At 39.9% G+C, this 22264-nt stretch overlaps 1 protein-coding gene across 2 annotated transcripts in view; it reads right to left on the bottom strand.

Annotated features, from left to right (window-relative positions):
* rerea (arginine-glutamic acid dipeptide (RE) repeats a) overlaps positions 1 to 21929 on the bottom strand; it is a 137170-nt gene extending 115241 nt beyond the window's left edge. For both annotated transcript variants that reach the window (XM_043224413.1, XM_043224412.1), the window contains exon 1: positions 21721 to 21929. The gene's annotated coding sequence lies outside the window, so the exon portion shown is untranslated. The remainder of the gene's footprint in view (positions 1 to 21720) is intronic.
* Positions 21930 to 22264: the final 335 nt, after the last annotated feature.

Here is a 22264-nt window from a genome sequence, read left to right as displayed (position 1 = left end):
GGAAGGGGGCAGGGCACATGCTCAGAAAAGAAGGCAGCTTTTTGTTCGGATCCCACACAGCTGTCACTAGCAGAGTCCGGTTCAGTCACATTCAGTCGTGTATGCGAGCATCTCACCACCCACCCTGAACAAACACACACACACAAATGTAATTCAAACGCAGAGGTTAGACAGGACTTCCACTGCCCCTCGGGAATGTGCTGCATTCATGACCACATGACGTGCGCAGCCACACTGAGGGAGAGAGAGAGAAAAAAAAAAAAAAAGGAAGGGGTCACTGCACCTGGTCAAACTCTGTTTTTTCCACTGCTCTGTTTGGCAAAAAAACACATCAGAATCAATTACGTCCGTTCACCTCTAAAGCCAGCTAATCCACTTGTGTGCCATAAGCTTCCATGTAAATCCAGTTTTATACTGCGTAGCCCGTGCCCCCATTAATCACTGCTGGCACGGTCAGAAACGGGCCGCTCTGAAGGGACAGCCTGTGAAATATCAGAGTGGAAGAGGTCGCAGTTAAGGCTGCTGACACTATTGTGGAAAAGGCTAAACAAAAGCAAATGGCAAAAAAGCCTTCTATTAGCATTGCGACAACAGTTTATGAACTCCAGATCACACAGGATAATTATTATACGCAGTAATTTGGTTGAGTGGGAAGTGTGTTTGTTGCATGCTTCATCTTTTGCCATGTAAAACGAGCCAAAATGCATTTATTATACTTGCAAGTAATTGTTTAAATGCCAAGCTACAGGAAATTGTTTGAAATGAGAGGTCGTGTTAAATGACTGGCCTGATGCTATTCATAAAACAAGCCTTTTATGCATTTTTCCCTTCTACATTTAGATTCCAAAAACTTTCAAGGTTAAAACTTTTCTGGAAACAAAAGCATTTAAAATCTCTTATTAAAAAAATCGAACGTTAACTAAAATCATATTTAGCATTTTTTTGTATTGGCTTTATAGATCGGTTTCATTTATTTAATCGCCATACTCTTTTTAAAACTTAACTTATAATTCGAATCTTCTTTTCCCCCGGATTCACAGACAAGGCTGAAGCCTAGCTCTAGACTAAAATGTAAATCTGAGCCGTCTCAACTGATCTTAAAACACGACAGTTTTGTCTTAAGATGCACAATATACTTTTTTTAAGGCATGTTTATAAAACTTACTTAAACGTCCTAATTGAACTATGGCCTGCTCCTTGTTTAAGCTAAGCCCCGTCTATAAAACCTGGCCTTTATTTATTTTATTTCAGAAACGTTTTTTGTTCGTACAAAAGAAGTCAATGATAACCAAACCATTCTTAAAAATAAATCGGCTTTGAAACAACACTAGCCTGAGTGCATTTTCTTTCTTTGTCGAACTATCCCTTTCGAAAGCGATTAATAGCGTTAAGTGCGCAAAAATAATTTGACACAGAACGCACGTCTATTTTACGTGTAAACCAATTACTCACAATAACATCACATCATAGCACTGCTCCTGAATCAGCGCGGCGCGATTTGAAAGTTAAACAGCACGAGTCAGTGGCAGACACAGACATGCATTAATAAATGATAAAATAGCTGCTCTAATCCCCTTGTGCAGAGCCAAGTACTTTTTCCTCATCAGCGAGTGTGATATTTACACAGAAACTGGAGCGTACTCCTGAGACGAGACAGGAGAGAGATGTACATTTGCTATTTGCTCAGGTTTTAGCAGTCTGCTCCCTTATAAAGAGGTGAAACTGCTTATTTGTTACCGTTGCGGCTTGCCGTGAGCATCAGCTTATCATTTTCTTTCACACTAGCTTTTCTCTTCCCCTTCCTCCCTCCTCATTCTTTCTCTCGGTGACAGATGTAGACACCACCATTGACCTAAATCACTCTTTTCCAGCACATTAACCCCGGTGCCTGTCCAAACACCTCGCAGAAACACAACACCTCCGCACGAGAGGCACGTCGCCGCTGCCGCCGCCACCATTTTAAACAGAGCCCCGTCTCTCACCTGCGCTAATTGTTAAAATGTCCTCTCATTACACGTGGGTGGCTGATGATGGAGCCTGCCAACACTGCTACCGAACGCAAAATGAAGCCGTGATAGACTGAATTAATTGATTAAACGAGAAGAAGCTAGAGAGGGGGGGGGAAGAAAAAAAAAACAGAGCGTCAATCAAACCCCAGAGAGAAACAGCAGGGAGTGGGACGGGCGAAACGGCAAAGATACAATCCAGCTCGGGCGCTTCTCAGCCCCGGATCAATACGATTTGAATTTTTTAAAGCTCTGTTTATGAAATGCAATAATCTCTCATTAAAAATGCAGACGGCACGTGTGAGCGCGGCTGGCGTAAATGATTCATGGTTTGATATAATGGGCTTCTCTAGGTGAGGCTGCACTGCAGAGCTGGACAAACGGGATTAAAAAAATAAATAAAAAAAAAAAAGGCACGAATGCGGTTCGGGGACACACAGGTGCAACATTTGCCTCGCTTAATGGAACAAAACATCACACACTCCTTTCCTCTTCCTGTTTTTTTTTTTTATTAAACACCAGGATACCCCAGATCTCTCAGTGTGAAACACTAACCGCACAGACTACCCAAGCTCATCTAATGCCAGATGATTTACTATCTCTGCTTCAGACACCATTTTTTCCCCTGATTTCCTCCATCCTCTCGTTTGGTCCCTCCCTCCCTCCCTCGCTCGTTCATTCTCTCTGCAGCGCGGCTCCCTGTGAGAAAATGAAGAGATTAAGGCTGTAGCATGTGCCTGACTTTGATTTAGGGGAAACTGGCTAATCATAACATAGACAGTTTAGTGCAATCTTGCATAATGAAACGCTCCGCACTAACCACCTAATGCATACTAATTTGAAACAATCCACTCCTGGGACTGGCAAAGCATGAAGGGACCGGCCTGAGAGAAGCGAGACGCTCATCAACACTAACAGCCAGGGATGTCGGCGACACACACACACACACACACACACACACACACAAGCAAACAAACAGCTTTTTTTGGCCTCGGACTACAGGCACGAATACGGATTCGCTGCAGAGGGGCGTGTGAATGCTCGCAGGCAGACTTGAATGGAAAGGTCAAGCATCATTATCAAACAACTAAATAAACAGCACTGCAGCTGTTGGGTGGTAACGTCACGGCTGTGGCTGCTGCTCCTGTGCCTCCGTCCACTGAAATCCTCTATCTTTATCCCTCTCTCTGGCTCAGACATCACATTAGGACTGTCATATCCTGTATTGATCCTTATCCAGACAAGGCTTTATTGCTCCTTTTCTACCTAGTCGCAGGGATAAAGCTATGCTGGCATTCTTTGGTTCAGAGTGCATTAATATTAACTGCTGCCACAGACACTGTGAAAGCACAGAGGGAATCTGGAATTAACACAGCAGAGAGCGGGAGTATAGGTTGTGCATCCGTCGTGAGGGTCTATGACATGATGTTCATGAAGTCAAGATGTAGAAACAAACAGGAAATGATATCATGGAAGCTCATCAGACAGTCAAGACTTGGCTCAAGAGCTTTTAATATAGCAGATTATTGGCCTTTTTTACGACAAGATAAGTTCTTTGGCTTACCATTATTAATTAATGATTAATTTGTGAAATTTATATACATATATATATATAGTTATACACATAATACATATCACAAATTACTAATTGATTAATTAATAATGGTAAGATAAGAATTATATGGTAAGAATATTTAATTAATTAAAACTAGTAATACTGTGAAAGTTTTTACAACTGCTTTCTTTTTTGATATCTTTTAATATTTTTTTATTTATTTATTTTCAGAAAAGCATTATTTTCAGTGAAAGCAAGAAACATTTCTTCTTATTATTACTATAAAATGTTAAAAATGCCTGTGCTGGTTTATATTTTTGTGGAAACCATTCAAAAGAGCATTTATTTTTGAAACTCTTTTGTAACATTGAAAATGTCTTGACTGTCGCTTTTGTTTAATTTAATGCATCCCCGGTGAATACAAGTATTCATTCCTTTTTTTCTCAAAACCAAAATGAATGCTAGAAGTACAACACCAAAAAAAAAAATCAACTTGGCACATGTTTTTAACAAGATTTTTCGACAATTTTCCTATTTTATGGTGGACATTCTTATTTGTCATTGACCCATAAACTAAGTGTTGGGAATTGACTATACCTAATCTTTAAGTTAATTACCTTCAGTCAAGGCCAACAGCCTCAGCGTCCAGCATCCTCAGGAAACTACTGTGCGTGTGAGATTGAGTGCAAAGAAAGGCCACAGCACCAATAAAACTGTGCTCTTAAAAACCATCAGAGGAATTAATAGCTTGGCCTTATTTCCACTCTCAGCTTTCATCCCTGCCGAACATATTCAATATTCTCTCGCCACGATGTTTTAAACAGTGAAAGTGTTTCCTTTCTCTGACGCGGCCTAATAATTTCTCAAGGAGAGGTGTAGCGTCTCAGAAACACATTACGAGTTTAGCGCTGACACCGGTGCCAATCAACACATTTTAGTCGGTGTATTCACGTCCGTCAAGAGAGTTAGGCGGCAGCGGCCATGTGCACTTGACAGCTATATCGCTCTCCTTGCCCTCTCCTCTTCTTCCTCTCACTCCATTCTCTCTTTTTATCAGTGGCTGAGAGAGAACTGACAGCATATTTAACATTGCAGTTTTGCAGCGCATTTGTGCTCCTCTGGCCGATTTCCCCCCAGACTCATCAATGCCGCATTACCAAGTCAAATCAGGTGGTGCTGCAGAGCTCGCCTCACACCAACACAAAACAGGCAGCACCACGAGCATCACCATCACAGCCTGGGAGAGAATATAAAACACCCTGATCTCACGGCTCGCCCCCTCCGATGCTCTCATTTCTCTGCAGCCTGAGATTATAATCTCATAGGCCAACTGTTACCCTGTTATGGTTTCTCATTTCAGGAGTCCGATACAATGCCTGATGTTTCTGATCTTTTCTCACTTTTCACTGACACTATGTTTGGTATGTTCTCATTTAATTGGATATGTACAATAAACTGGCTATAGGCATTTTGAACAGAAGCTACATTGTTGTCCCATGACTTCTTCACTCTGTCTGTTTAATTTATCAAGTGGCGTCCTTCGTATTGGAATTAAAAATTGTTATTTTTAGGGTTGCAATTTAGTGGAGTGATGTAGTGATTAATTGTAAATGGACCCCAAATCTGCCATTGCCAAATTGGCAAAAACGCTGTTTAAATGATACAAAAAAAAATCATATAAATTACACAACAATAATATAAGCTTATGTCTATAAACTAAGTATACACACATAGAGTAAGGAATTAATAAATTAATATTTATTATTGTAGTAATATGCATGCTAATAAGCAAATAGAGAGAGAGAGAGAGAGAGAGAGAGAGAGAGAGAGAGAGAGAGAGAGAGAGAGAGAGATAGATAGAGAGATAGAGAGATAGAGAGATAGAGAGATAGAGAGAGAGATAGAGAGATAGATAGATAGATACTATAGTAGCATATACTATACATAATTATAATAAGAGGAGTACAGCAGTATGGTTTTGAAAACATTTTCATATGCTTTCGCTCTCCTCCTCTCCATTTCTCACTCCTGACCATCCTTCTATCGGAGGAAAGGTCACACTCACTGCCCCCTTTCATCATTCTTATCGCCACGCTGCCATTTACAAGGCAGACAAGCTCTCCTCTGGCACAAGCTCAAGAAGGTAGGTTAGAAGGGACAATGAAAGAAAACTGCCATTTATTTCCCCCTGTTTTTTTGTTGTTGTTTCCACGGCTGCAGAGGCAAGACAAAATGCTCTTGGGAGGAGGAAGAGAGAAAGAGAGAGATTGTATGTGCGAGTGAGAGGAAGCATTGTGTATTGTTTACTCTGTAATTCACAGCGCATGGCGTTGATTAGCAGAGCAGACTGCGACACTGAGCCTTGGTGAGGCACTGAAGGAATAATACTGTTCCACAACTATCTCTCTTCCTCTCTTTCTCTTTTACTCTAGGGCACACTGTGGAGTGACTGATGGCTGCAATGTGAAAAAAAGCTGCCTGGGTGAGGAGTGAAATTTAAACTGCTGCTGTCAGGAGCATTATTTGGCTTTTATTACGACGTGCTGCTCCGGTTGCTTGAGACAAGCCTGTCTCTACGTGAGGCAAACGAGGCAACGGCGCCTCACCTCCCTTTTATTAATTCATGTTTGCAATGAGCTCGTACGTGATAATTACTGACAGAAAGCCCGCTTTGTGTACTGACAGTTGACACGAGAGATGAGAGCGCGGACAAACCCTTTAAACGGATGGACATCTAATAATATCACAGTAGCCAAAACCATCATATTATGCTACAACATAGAATTGTATTTATTTTGTGCACTGTATTAATATGCTTAGAAATGCATGAAAATGCAATTTGTGAGTCGTGATGCAAATGTAACAACATAATACTAAAAAAGGGGTGTCAGGAATATTAAATTATTGAAATGCTCAAAATAATTTGACCTTTTATATGTTGAAACATAAATAAATGACATTTACTTGAACAAACATTGCCCTTTTAAAAGAAGCTCAAATTATCTGCCATTTTTAGGAGACGCACCAAGACTGCATTTATTTGAACACGGTATGAATACAGTAAAAACAATAATACTGTGAAATATTATTATAATTTAAAATAACCGTTTAATGTTTGAATAGATTTTAAAATGATTTGTGTAATGGCAAAGCAGATTTTTTTAGCAGCATTTGTTTTACATAAAATTTCCAAAAACAAAGAAATAAAACCCTTTTCGTGTCACTGACCTGCCTACATGGGTGTGAAACACATTTGTCGTAGATATTTAACACACACAATTAAAAAATTTAAAAAAATTTAAAATGGGCATGAAGCTCAACAGCAGATTAGCAGTCCTATAAAGAGGATTTTTTTTTTTTTTTTTTTTTTTTTAAGCAATAAAATGATTGTACAAGAGAATACACAGGCCTCCTGCTGCTCGGTGTAGATGAATGAGACTGAGAGAAATTTAATTCCCCGCTAATTAGCATTCTGCTCAGAGGAGCATGTGGTCTCTCTGTGGGTTACACCCAGGTCAGGTGACAGTGGGCGACTCGGCAGCAGCCGCCGGGTTGGCAGTAGCGAACGCTCTCAGGGGAAAGTAAGTGGCAGAGCCCCTCTTCTGCTCTCCAGTCTGTCTGTCCCCTAGAGCTACTTCAGTCTTTCACAAAACAAAGAGCAATGCTGGTAGCGGGGAGGTGCTGGGCTCATCTCCTCCTCCACAGGCAGATAAAAACAGGATTACAGGTAAATACCAGGAGAAGAGGCAGCCTGGAAACACACGGTCTAAAGCCCTTCTCCAAAAGCCAGGAACAACAGCCCTCAGAAATAAATGCCACTCAGTGGTGAAGCGCAAACGTACGACCCCTGTGTAATTTGCTTTAGAAGTGAGAAATGATTGCCTGTGACTAGACAATAATTAATCTCGCCACTGAGAAGGGAAAAAAAGGTTACGGAGCTGCTTCAATTACGAGACGATTCCGCCTCTGCTAACAGACGAGGCTGGATTCAAAGAACACTTGCGATGACAAAAAGGAGAGACAACTCCAGTGTCATCAGAAATAGGCAGCGATGTGGGAAATCAATGGCGAGATCAATCGCGCGCCTGCCTCCCTCTCTAGAACAGCGGGGGAACGGAGCACTTTACATAAGCACTGATAACCATCAGGGAGGCAGGCTTCAGCTCACTGATTTACTGCGACGGACCCCCGAGACACCTTCAGGTGGCAGAGCCGCTCTCTTTCGCTATCACTGTAACCTTCTCAAATACATCTTCAAAGACACACAGTCAGGGAGAAAAAAGCATCATATATACTCTGTTTAAGCTGTTAGGTTTGAGAAGTTGGGCTACAATGATTAGTAAAGTCAACAAAATGTCCTGTTAGGCACAACATGCAGCATTTACAAGGTTTGTACACCACCTAGTCGACTGGTGAAAACACCCAAAAATGAAATTCGGCCATCATTAAATCACCTTCACTTTGCTCCAACCCTATCTGGTTATATTTGCAACAAATATTCTGAACAAAAATGAAGATTTTTTTTAAAAATGGAAACCTAAGACATTCAATCCATTCACCCAAAACATTGATGCTTCGGAAAGTTCACAAAGACATCATAAAACAAAGGGGTAATGGACTTACAAAAGATCTTTTAAAATGTTTTCATTGTTATTAAAGTGAAAAAACTGAACATAAAACATAGGAGACTGAGAAAATACTCATTTTACAACATTTCAGAAGGCACTTGATTTTACATTTGAACTCTTACTTATATACACACACAAACACACACACACATACACACACATATAAATATACATATACACATATATATACATAAATATATATACATATTTATGCACATTACGGTATGCACATTACGTATGCAATACTTTGGGTAAATCTAATTGTGGTCACATTCAGCTGCAGTATAAACAATGCCATATTTTTAGGATTTTCAAAAGGGAAATAATAATAATAATAAAAAAAATGGTTAAGTAATACAATATTAAGTTAACATTCAAAGCTAAAATCCAAAGCAACTATAAATGATTCTTTGGGTTTTGCAATCCTAAAATATGCAATACACATTTCTGTAGACAAGGCTGATGATGCAACCCTCCTTTTTATACAGTATGTAACAATATGTTCAGTCTCCCTAGTTGAAGACCTCTGTACCAAATAATAGCTCCTGACACTGTGAAATGCAACACAATATTATTCTTTCGATTCTGTGCAGTTACACAGCGGCTAGATGAAAAGTGTTTAGCTTTGGCGGTGACAATATTAGGTATGGCTGGACTGCTGACCAATGAGCACCCAGGGCCAGGATCACTCATTTATATGTGCATAAGCATAGCGGCTAATCAGTGATGGAAAACGATTAGAAGGTCGATGGTAGAAAATGCGCAGTAGCAGACTGTGCTGGGTTTGTGTCTTCATTAGAGAACAAGTAGTAGCAGCTGAAAACACGCTGGGTGCTTTCGGCCGATCGGTTAATTAGGATTTTTGCTGCTTCGTTTTGCGTGAGAGAGGCGGGAAGTAGAAGGTTGATTGCCTTTTATTATCAGTCTAGAAGCTTCAGCGCTCCCTCCTTCTTTATTGCAGATCGTACAGATGTGGAGCGTCTCGGCAAAAACATCAATTCCAATAATTACAAGAAAGTGCAAGTGAGAGCACGAGCCATCGCTCATCTGCACTCACCCGCAGCCGTTTGTACGCTGACGTACCCCTTGATGACAGCATGTGACGGGAGCGTTTAAAAAGCCCACAGGAACACGCACGTCGTTCTTCAAATTGGAGGATGAATGGAGGAGGAGAGCTGCTCTCCAAGTAAAGAGGAATACTGTAATAACTGCAATAAGCAAAAGGGAGGTGCGTAAACACGATAAGAGGGCCCTCTTAAGAGTTTGTTGTGAAAAATAAAGCTAAAAACGCACGCCGTCGACGTAACGTGTGAACGTAACACCTCTGAGCAAAGTGTGCATCTGTCTGAATGGAGAATTACTCGCTTAACAGTTCGATTTGGCAGAAGCTCAAATTACACGCCCTAGAAATCAAAGCAGACAAAATACTTGGCTTAATAGCTTTGTTTCACCTTGCCACATTTGCAAGGAAAAGCAACATCCGCGTAAAGCCAAAAATGCTGAAAAAAACAATGATGAAATCGTAAGCCAATCAAGGTGCTCGTGCAATAATAATCCACAGCTTAACAGAAGGAAAACTGATATGAAGAGCGTGTCAGCCTGTCGATCCACACAGATATTTTACATTCCTACATGTCCCAAACGGTCACTGATATACAGCAAATTAATTGCAGTTCTTTTTCCTACTTCGTAACTCGACACCAATTTCCTAACACAGTGACAGTTTTTTTAAGACAGTGTTTTAGAAATCTTTTTTCATAAACATACAACAAAACGGGATATATACTAGCCTTTTTTTTACTCTAACAAGCAAAAAATGTCACTACAAGCTCTCGCACACCCTAAAGATGTACGAGTTGCAGGCTGAACTAACCCCTGACTCGTTTCCACTTATTACCGAGGCTAATACTGCCATTTGAATAAAATCAATACTTCTGTTGACTTAGACTTTAAAGCATTTCTCGTCTAATTTCTCCCGTTAATGTTTTTTTCATGAGGCGGTGCCCCGTGACACGTTTGTGCCGTGTGAAATCCCTGGAGCATCCAATAAAAAGGTGGGTGTCGAATTAGCCCATCGCCGCTCTCAAAACAACCACTGTCGCCACTTACACTCTTCCATTATATGAAGAAATATTACGCTGACTATCTCAAGCACTAAATTTTGAGTAGACACCATCAATTTTATAGCTTTTCGGTATAATAAAAACAGACAGAGGCGCTAGCTCACTGCGAAAACAGAACGACGTCTGAAATCATTACAGGCGCTCAAAGCGGTGGATGATTTTAAAATCAATCCATTCGCAATGTGCGTATTTATTTGCCATTTCGAGAGAGCCTCATCTGCCCGGTCCAATCAAAGCCCCTCAATGCAAATGATGCAAAAAGAGAAGAAAAGAACATACGGGCTGGCACAGAACGAGAGAGCGAGAGCTCCAGGGTAACGCTTCAATGATAAAAGAGAGAAAATCTTGTTTTGATAAGTGAATTACTGGCCTTCACTACATTTTCCTGCATTCCCGAACCAGTGGGTTCATTAAATGCATTGATATATCTGTCAACCTTATCCAAGCTGCCGTGCTCAGGACGGAAAAATGCAGTCACCTTTGCAGGGCTGAATCTCTCAACAGCTCGAGGCAACAGATTTATTACAAATTGATCCATTAGATAGCGCTGCCTCGGTTTATTGTTTACGCCGTTCCTCTCTCCCCTGCTTGTCTTTACCACAATAGCAGCATGTAATAAGGAGGAAAACTGCAGGTGCGAACCCATCGTCATGCACCACTCTACAGCAAACCAGAGCGAAGAAGAGTATCTGAGAGAAAGGAAAAAAAAGAAAAGAGGTGCTGTCTAACAGACACCAATATGCTGTAAGCGGTCGTGCCGTGAAGAGGAAGTGGTCGTGGTGCAAGGGCAAATGAAGGGCGGAGGAGAGGAGAGTCTTAGCGGCGCTCTCTGATGAGTCAGGAGTGATTAGAGAGCACAAAGACAGCAGACCACCCCCCCCCTCCCTTTCTCAAGCACATAATTCACACCTTCAGATCCTCACATATTCCCTATTAAAACATCAAACGGGACTCGGAGTAGTGCGGGCGCTGCAGTAAAAAAATCCAGCACTGGTGTGCCAGAATAAATGACTTTATGACCGATGTCGTGAACAATGCGAGGCTCGGCGTCTGAAGGTGGCCTCATCTGATCTGAAGATTAATCGAAGGCTGAGAAAAGCATTAAAGCAAACAGAAAGGGAGAAACATTGGGTGATCTATAACGTTACGGCGATGATCTCCACTGGACTGATATGACCTGGGCATGCAGCTGCACATATACGGTTTTCACCCATTACAGTGTATGGGAGCAGTCGATTGTGTATACAGCCTGACTTAATAGCCTAAGGAGGAGGTCAGCCACATACATAACTGATGAATATTGATTATCTTTACCTTGAAGTGTCTGGGTGGAAATATAAACAAAGGGTGAACCCACCATTAAACTGCAACTGTCTCTATGTGCTGAAAAAGGTACCGGAAAAGGTTTAAGCAGACAGAATTTTCGTGGCTCAATAATATGGATGGAAAGATAGCTCAGGTCAGCGTGGGGGCTTATTGTAAATTCAGCTAATGTAAATCAGAAGTCTTTTATGCCTTTGTTTTATAAAAACTACAGTAAAAACAGTAATATTGTGAAAATTATTACTATTTAAAACATTTGCGTTTCATTGTCACTTTCCAAATCATCCAAGTGATTATCCTTATCCCCTTGTTAGTTGAGACTTTGCATTGAGCAGAGCATGTGTGTGCCATTATTTAGTCGTTTTGAATGCACTCGTCAAAAGGAGAGATGTAATTTCATGTTTCTTCAGCTGGGACGTTCCCATGACAACAAACGCAGCACAGTGTGCATCAGCAGATTCATTAAGAGACATAAAACATGTCAATTTATATTAAAAAAAAACTTTTAGACATAGTTTTATATATTAGCATATTTTAAAAACATATTTAATATAAAGTGTATGTTTATTGAGAAACAGTTATGCTAACAACAATAAAAAGACATGTATGACGTTAAAACAGCGGCATCTGCTGCTGCACATCGTGCTGCGTTTGTTGTCACAAGAAAATGATTCATTTTTATATTTCAAATTATTATATTCAATTATTCATTTGGAAAATTACATGTGTAACATAAAAACCGGAACATGTAACATATCTTTTTTATGATCAATTTAATTCATTTTTGCAGAAGAAAATCCTTAATTTCTTTCAAACAAAAATTCTGACCCAATCTATTGAGTGGCGAGTCAATAATAATAAAAAATTATTATCATTATTTTTATTGTTATTATATACACAACGTTTTGCCAAAACTGCTAGAATGATTTGTGATAGTATTTGAGGCATCAGTTATAATAGAATGAGAAATGTCATTACATTCATTCATTTTCCAGCAAAAAAAAAAATGTTTTTTGAAAAAAACCATAAACCCCTATGTTGAGCCCTGATTTTGGTGACAGCTATCAAACATCTAATATTCCTTCTTTTTCTTTGCCATATTCTTCACTTGACAATATTTTTATTCACATTTCAGATATCTGAAACCAACAACCACAAACTAAATTATCATTCAAATGTATTTTCATTGACAAAACAAGTCATTTTCTAAAGAATCGATGTTTGTATTTAACTAGCCGTTCTGGGGTTAAGATGAATCAGATGCTTCAGCCTCGCTAAACAAGCTGGTTCAATATATAAAAGCATTGGTTAATGGGCCTGCAGGTTCATAAGAGATGTTACTGAAAGGCACATGTCAAACACAGTGCAGAAGCCTGGGCTCTCCTCCCCCGGCCCGTGCTAATGCATTGCAGAAAATTGTATGGCTTTGCTAATACATCCTCTCCTCTCCGCCTCTCTCATTCCTCACGCTAATGCACTTACAAATGGACAAACCAGACTAGAAACAGACTCAGAGTGTCGAGGAAAACGGTGACTGTCTACATCCGTGTATATAGATATACGCTCTCTCCATAACCGTACCCTGAAATCACTAGCATTAGCGAAAGATAGTACTATACTACAGGCACTACTCAAAGCAGCTGTAAAAGCGAGGCAGTAAAAGCGCCGGTATGCAGAGACCGTGTTTGTGTGCAATGTTCACTCCATGTCACGTCATTACAGCAGCCAATCTTTTACCTAATCAGCAGTGCGAGTCTTCAGTCAACAGGGACGAGTCAACATGGTTCCGTTCTCTTACAAGATGCCATCTTATTTTCCACCCGCTCTACTGACGGCAGACAGGCAGCCAAGTGGTTCACTATTAAAACAAAAACACCAGTTTGTTAATAGCTCCCCGCACCCCTTCCTGCTCTCGGGATACGTCATGGAAGCCTATAGCAAGCCTTCGGTACTTTCTTTTCCCCACATCTGCTTTGGCTTTGCTTTAAAATCATGAACGTCTCTCTCCCCCTTCCCCAGTTCCACAGGATGACTCCCACAGCACACTTCTGTCTGATCTGGGAGGACATCTTGGAGCAATCTGGAGAAGGGTCCGGTAATTCTCGAGCATGTTACGTTAAGATGTTCTCTGGCAGGAAGTTCCATCAGCAGTCCTGATGGCGTCCGGTCACAGTAACACGGCGAAATATAACACACTCTGCATTGCAAAGGCAAATGTCACTGCTTGACTGCTTTTGACTCTTTACCCTTTTTATGCAGTAATAAACCGCTGCATTTGAGCTTTTCGTAACCGTGTGAATACTAAAAGAAACTGGCCTGTTATAAATCAATGCATTTAAGGGATAACGAACAGACACCTGGTTGCTCCCACCAAAAAAAAAGAAAGAAAAAGAAAAATATGACGGGGAGATTAGGACCCCAGCGTAAAGTAGAGGGATGTTGTGTCACTCTGAAGGGGTTTATTATGCAATAACCAGCTGAATTCATATTATTCCAATTACTAGATAGCTATTTTAAAAATAAATAAATAGTGGACATAAAATAAATGCCAACTTAAAAAAAAAAAAGTTAAAAAGAACAAAACTTTAATTAGAACATGTAATTTAAAGGAGATTATTATGTCCCTTTTTATCCCTAGAATTGTGAATTTCGTGCCTGTCTTTTTAAATACAAATGAGCTGCTACTCCCGGCCCCCTTTTCCAGATTGGACCTACGCCATTACATCTACTACCTGCTAAAAATATCAGTTTTGATTCTGACTGTCATGTTATCGCGCTGAAATCGTGCTTTTTAAACCACATTAGTTTCAACTTCTGACGTGTTACGGTTTTCTGAGTGCGCACGTCTGAAAGACACAGACAGAAAGCGGCCGTCAAAGGCATGTGTCAGGCAAGTTCTCATTCACACCCAAGTTTACTTTAAAAACCACACGAGTTACAAAAACAGTTGGTTAATTATGCCTCTGAAGGTAAACTATATATAAATAAATGAAAAAAAAAGCATGTTTATAGTAGACCAGTGTGGCAGCAGCAATATAAGAGTAAATAAATCAATAAATGCACAGCTCTCTTGTCTCCTCTGAGGCTCTGTTAGCATGTTTTATTCAGATTTCTCTATGGCATTTGAATTGGTACACCGTTGTCACATGCAAAATCAAAATGACATCGCCTTGGGTAGAAACTCACAGATTAAGGAGTGGTAATATTATAATGAGATCCCTCTGCAGCGTCACTATGGGAGCAAGATCTGAAGGGCTAGTTTTTTCAGAGACTTGCAGAAAAAGGCTTACTAAAACAAAGTTACTGGGTTAATCTTTTTCACGTTCCTTTGGTTGGTAGATGCACCGGAGACCCGATGTTAGCACTTAAAAACCGGAAAATTTTGATTTAGATGCCTTTAACAAAGAATTAGAAACAGAAAATATCTTTAATTAGAACATATCATTTAATTAGAGCATAAAAAACTCTTTAATTATCCAACCTAAAACCATAGAAAGCAAATCACAAAATGTAGTAATATTATTTATTGTAATTAATAACAAATCAATAATAATTAATGTATATATATATTTATTTTATAATAATAAAAATGATCATATTTATTATTATTGCTGTTGTTCTTATTATTAACAATGATGAAAGGTTTAATGTTAAATGAAACTAAACTAAAAGGATTAGTTCACTCAAAAGTGAACGCTTTTGGGTTTCATCAAAAATGTCATAATTTGTATTCCGAAGATAAACGGAGGTCTTGAGGAGGGTGAGGGATTCATGAAAGAATTAACATTTTTGAGTGAATTCTGTTCTCTGTTATTTGAATTATTAAATTAACAATTAAATTACTTTCTACCTTATTTTTGTTACACTGTCTCTTATCCAGCTTTGTTTACATTTCCTAGCAGTTCTTCCAATCGGCTTTAACAGGAACTCCCAAGTAATCCAGAGAGCCATGTAATAAAGATACATAACATCTCCACTCACTGACTGCATGATCAAATATCTATTACATTTGCAGAAATGATTAGGCTACAAAAAAGTATCTGAAGCTACGCAGTCTGCAGCACAACCTCAACATTTCTTACTGCTTGTTTTTCTCTCTTCTTAGACGTTACAAGAAAAATGATGTACAATACATTTGCATGACTCTCTCAAAAACTGTCAAGAAACACTAGGAAATCAGCCCTGCTCAAGACACACAGAGCCTCTCGGTGTCAGGGAGGAAGAAAGGAGGCCTGTCTCATTTCTGCCAGGCTGCCCTGAGTGTCAGCCTAATATCTTAAAACAACAGATGCAGAAAGCACTGCTGCAGCCAATTACCCGCTTTTGGCATTTGTGCTGCACGCACACACACACACACACACACACACACACACACACACACACACCAGAAAACATCTTTTGAGAAGAATGAAAGAGCTGGATTGTTATGCGTGCTGTCAGTGTGTGTTGTCAGACTGTTAAATTTAATGAGTACACAGAATTTGAATGGCCCATCAAGAGCTCTTCGGAAGGAGCATGACAGCATTGTCCAGGGCATCAGATCTTTCAAGGAGGAATCATGGATTTCCAACAAACAAGGGTGATTTGCAGTCACGCTGTCTTTGCAAATCAAAGCAGACCTTACAGTTGAACAACAGGCGCATAAAGAACGACCTACTTGGCTGTACAGATGGCAGCCATCAGTTGCACGCTATAAAGAAGAGGCACGATTAAAGACCGTCAAAGTAAGATGTAAATTAACTAGACAACACCTCTTTAGAGCAGTGACGAGATAATCTACAGACTAACTAACTTTCACCCCAACACCTTTAAGTAATGATCTAGGTTCGGTTAAGTCCAGTCGAAAGCATTTGTGGCATAACGTTGATCGCCACAAATAAATCATTTAAACGCGTTCCTCGTTAAAAAAATAAAAAAAGGGAATGGATTTAAAAGCAAAAATCTGAAGCTTATACATCTATAGAAGCTTGCATTAAATCTTGTTAAAACTTCGAGCTGCAAAGCCGTTTAAAGTTGACTTTTTACAGCCATTCCAAGGATTTAGAGTTAATGACAAAGTTGCAAAGTACAACTTCACACAAAAAAAGTTTCTCAGGTTCATTCACGCCCATTTACACCAAGAACGATAACTATAAAAGTAAATACATACGCGTCTATGCCAAACTACGATATCAATCTGTTTATTACAATCACAAACGGCAGTTTTGTCGTTTGACGCTTTATATGCTTGAGCAAAAAGTCTAAGACTACTTTCATAGCTTTGCTTAATTTAAACAATGAGTCCCTGGTAGAAATATCTACCTTATTCTCCTCAGTTTCTCCTAGCAGCAAGTGTCGCAGCACTATAACACATTTCCAAGTCTGTGCTAAGCCACACGCCGGGTCGGCCAACTATGACACAAATCTAGGCTCGAATCAAAAGAAACAGTGTGTCAATGTGATGGAGCATTATGTAAATGCTGCCTCTCCCTGCCTAAATATTGACAAATCAGCTCGGAGAAGCGAGGCAGCGAGAGCACACCAGCATCCACATGGGATCTCCCCTCCAGTCGCCTGACTGACACTTCATAGGAAATGTCTTCCATTTACAACCCATTATTTACTGCTCTCCCCATGATTGCTTCACACTGGCCCTGGCAGCAGCTGCCCCAAATTGCCCTCTTGGGTGGATTCTGAGCACACTCTTGCTCAAAAGATGGATTCACGCCATGCCAAAAACGCTAACCAGATTACTTCTGTTGTCACAGATTCCCCGATTGCTGCCTCTATCCTAAAAGAGTACGAGAATCTGGGATTGTGCGAGACAGCTTGACTGATGTGGATAATACAGCGAGGCACAATCGTACGCAGCAGGCTACGTCTCACTTCGCCGGTGATGTTCAGCATTAAACTGCGCTAATAAAAGAAAATTAAGGCACATTCGCGCCACGAACTTAACTATATAAGATAACTTTAATGATTATTATATTACCTTCCACGCCAACGAACCGTAACGTTCTTCTTCAGCACTGCATGTGCTGCAGTTAAGTCAACTGCTGCTGTACATTCTTGAGTTCTTTAAAGGAACAGTTCACCCAAATATAAACACTTGCTGCAAGTTTGCTCACCTTCAGGCAATCCAGACGTAAACCATTCCTTTAAAACTTTGCATTTATAGTTAACGTTCATTGTGTGAAGGAGCTAGCGATGTGACAGTCAAGCTATTTATCCGCAATGCGAGAGCGACTCTACAAAGTCATGAATCTTCTTCAAATATGAAAACGTCAGGCACCGTGTTCGGGAACCAAGATTCAAAAGACGGGATGTGGCTGAATTGAGTGCTGCTTCTGTGATGAGAAGGATGTGCTGCGCTTTAACCTGTTTTCAAAAGCTGAGCCAGGCCTATACGTACAGCAAATACAATAGGCTCTCGCCTTTAGGGGTGAAAAATGAGCACAGCTGTGAGTCAGTGTGACACTGATTTTGTTCAACAGTTTACATAGCTGCTCTGTGATACCCTTGAGAGTACTCTCATGCCCTTTGGCCAGCAGAGAATGATTACTAATAGCTTTCTCCTACACTGTTAAGACTCCCACACACTCTTTTTGTAGCATGACGCTGAAATAACAAGATCATCAGAGAATAGCAAATTGAGAGTTATTCTAGCTGCTTCAAAGTCTCTGACAACTATGTGAACAAATACAGCGGCAATAAACAAGAACCTGTGGTCATGTCCGTGTTATAAATTCTTCATTAAAAAGGCATCACGTGGGTCTAAGTGCTTTGTTAAATGGGTGACATCAGCTTTGTGGTCTGTGCACGACCAAATGCTCATGTAATAATGCCAACCTGTTTGATTGTCTTTTACTTTCTTTCAGCCTGCTAGATAAGCACATAACCCGAGGCAGATGGTGCTGAAAATCACTCTTAAGGAGCAACCATAAAGCTAAGCCATTGTGCTTAAGATAAGTCTATTTGTGAGGAGAATGTCACTTAATGTCGCAAGTCTGCAAAATAATTAAATTGGCACTACTCGGTTGCATCTGTACAGCAAAACCACAACAAACAACAGTTCAGATGACAACCAAGGTCCAGTGAGACGAGCCGTTCTGGTTTGCACTGGACAGACAACAAATTAATCTCCAATTTTCATTTTAAGCTATATGCATTTTTAATTGACTAGAAATAATGGAATTTTCCTTTTATATTAGGCTATATTATTTAAAATTAATGATTTGTATATATTTTAACCAATGTTAAAAAATGTTAACTTTATTAATTATACCATTAATTCAATGAAATAGAAGTATTAATAATAATAATAATAATATTTTGCATTAATTAGATTTTGCAGTATAAAAAGAACTACTAAAGATTATTCAGCTACAACAATCCTTTGATAAGCATATTCTTGCTGGAAAACAGTAATATACAAATGAAAACAATGTTTTACAGCACTGTTTTGATAAGAGATTTAAGACTAGCATAGGTAAGTTTTCCAGCTACAGCAAAGCAGTGTCTGTTAGCCAGCTAGACAAAATTATCTCAGAGAAGAAAAAAAAACTGAACTTGTACAACACACAAAAAAATCATTTGTCAAGCTTAAAGACACTTTTATGAGCTCAGAGGGTGTACATTTGCACCACAACCCTGGTTCAAAAGAACAAGTGACTCTTCTGTAAACTGGCCTGAAACCTTCTCACACTGGCCTCGGTCCAGTGGGCCATTCATTATTGAGCCCTGACAATCAGAAGAAAGCCTTGTATACTAACAAGTCAAGGAGCGTGGCATAACAGTTTTACACATTAGGCCTAAATGATTTTAACAAAACAGAACAGCTTGGCTGAGTAGTGTATGAGGTATTATATAACGCGCTGAAGAAAAACGACCACAAAAACACACTTCTGCCTCATCCAATCACAAGCTGTCACGAGTGCCATTTGGTCTTTCATGGTCAATTCAGCCTGTGTTTACTGCATGCTGAATGGACAAGATAACAATGCCATAATTGTTATCTTATTCAGTATATTTCTAATTAAGTGTGACTAGTCGGCTCTAGCTCAACATCCTAGAATGACAAATCCTTATAACAGTGCCACACTTCACCTAAATTGAATTAGGCGGTGGAAACTATCCTAATGAAAACCAGTTGCATCTATTAAAACCATTTGTTGTTGTTTTTTTTTCAAGGGCAAGACAGCATAAGTGCAGCTCACAACCTGGGCCTCACATTTGATTAATTAACTGGTTTATTGATTCCCCGTGTGTAAGCTAAAACAATTTAATGTTTAAACAGCATCCGGCATAATCAGTCTACACAACTTAAACAGCATCGCACATTTTACATCAAACAGTATAGAGCACAAACATTATTACGGTTACTAACTTTCTTACTCCTTTAGAACAAAACTACTGAAGCAAAAAATAGACTTATAGTAATGCATATGGTATGCATATGGTGTACATTGTTTAAATCCTGTTTATAGTGTCAATTATTTTTTCTGTATTCGTTTATTATATGTTGTGAACTTTAAGTGGCACAGTTTTAACTGTCTGTTTGCTAATTAAAGGAAAGGTTCAACCAAAAAATACAATTTACTGAAGATTTACTCAGCCTCAGGCCATCCAAGACGTAGAGGAGTTTGTTTCTTTATGAAAACAGACATGTTTTCTCACCAGTGGGTCCTCTGATGTGAATAAGTGCCACTGGAATGATAACTCAGGCAGTTGATAAAAACATCACAGTAATCTACAAGTGACTCTAGTCCTTCAATTATTGTCTTGAAGCGAAAAGCTGTGTGTTTGTAACAAATGAGCTCATCGTTACAGTGGTTTAACTTCAAACTGTTGCTTCGGGCCAAAATATCGGTCCATAAGGGATAACAACAATACTTCCAGAGGAAAAAAAAAAATCCATTTACTGTTGTTAAAACATTTTATCTATGGAGTTGTTTCTCACAAATGTTCAACTTTTCGCTTTTTAATGAACGACTGGAGTCATGTGAATTAGGCTAATTGTGGATTATTGTGATGTTTTTAATGACTCTCGCGACGGCACCCATTCACTGCAAAGGACTCATTGGTGAGCGAGTGATGCAAGGCTAAATTTCTCAGAATGTTCAGCAAAATTAGATTTTTGGATTAATCCCTTAAGCGAGCGTCTATCAACTCATCAGCACATTATTTTCGCAAACACACAAAGTACAGTGACAACACATAATAGAAATGCGGTCGGTGTCAACCACCTGTTTACATCTTCGCAGTCGGTCTACTTCTTTTGTGGGTTTTATCTATTGGGTTGTTTTTGATCAGTCTAAGAACTAATTAGTATCATTTTAAACGCTTCGACAGCCAGTTCTAGCAACAAACAATATACAAATGCCCATCTCAACCTTCATGACAGCACATATAAAAACAGTGGATTGATCCTCCAAAGCACATCTCTGACAAGCCAGACGCTAAACAAACATGGTGTGTAAATAAGGTCACCTGACCTCTCAGGACACATTTGACAATAAAACTATGTGGTCAAGTAAGCAGGCTGGATTTAGGAATCCCAAGACAGGCGAGACTGATTCTTCTGGGTAACCTCACAAGCTCGCGATGACACTATCTCGGCTGATCGACGTAATTAGGGTAAGAGCAATTAAAAACTGCACAGTGAAAGAGATGCGTGCGTGATTGTGCGCGCGCACAAGTTGCCAACAAAGCGCTCGTGACTCGGGTGCGAGAAATAATAAAACACGAGACAAACTATCAAGTTCAGTCCTGCCCAAACTCTCCAATAACCCTTCTGACCGGGTCTACCCGTCCCCCTCCGATGACTTAATGTCTCGGTGTTATGTTTATATCAGCACATGAATAAATGAGAGATGTATCTTTGTCAAACACTGTGATCGTTGGCACACACATACTGATGATGAGGATGATGAGGATGGTGATGATGCTAGCCTGCTAGCTAATGTCTCTTGTATTAATAAAGCATAACACCTCCTCAACGGCAGCTCACATCGGCTGTGATTAACACACGGAGCTAATTACAAGAGCCATAAGCTAATCAGATCATCTCCCGCACACCCGAGAAGACGGTCAAAGGCGGAACTTACCTGAAATCCTTCTCTACAACATCAGAGATTTTGTGTTTTGAGAGGTTGTAACTGAGCAGCGGCGGTTAGCGGATGAGAGTCAAGTGCCGCTTCAAGTGTTTTGGAGTCGTTTTACACCCCTGGCACACCGATATTAATGATATGGCTGTCACTTATCAATATTTATGGTGGTGAGCAGTGTTGGTAACGGGTCAGTGTTGGGACACAGTGTTGTCTTTCTCTCTCTCTCTTTTCTGTAAGAAAGAAACCCCCCCCCCTCGCTTGAAAGCCGCTCTTCCTGCGAGAAGAATAATGTGCGAGTGAAAACGCTCTGCCCACTTTCCAGTGTCGCGCTCTGCGATAGGCTGAACGTGAGCAAAGGGAAGGACGCGGACCAATCAGGTTGGTCATTTTGTGATTTAAAAACGCGCGTGTGTATGTGTGTGCGGTTTTGTGTGTGTGTGACTGTATAAACAGTGCTGGTAGTTTGACAGTGAGGGGATTTTTGATTTACACAAGATATTCTATTTTAACTTAATTCCATCTTTTAGTTGCATTTATTCCC

The sequence above is a fragment of the Puntigrus tetrazona genome, chromosome 23 (assembly GCF_018831695.1).
Source record: "Puntigrus tetrazona isolate hp1 chromosome 23, ASM1883169v1, whole genome shotgun sequence".
In the NCBI taxonomy this organism is placed as follows: domain Eukaryota; kingdom Metazoa; phylum Chordata; class Actinopteri; order Cypriniformes; family Cyprinidae; genus Puntigrus; species Puntigrus tetrazona.
The sequence above is the reverse complement of the archived record's forward strand: the minus strand, read 5'-3'. Positions and strand labels throughout refer to the sequence as shown.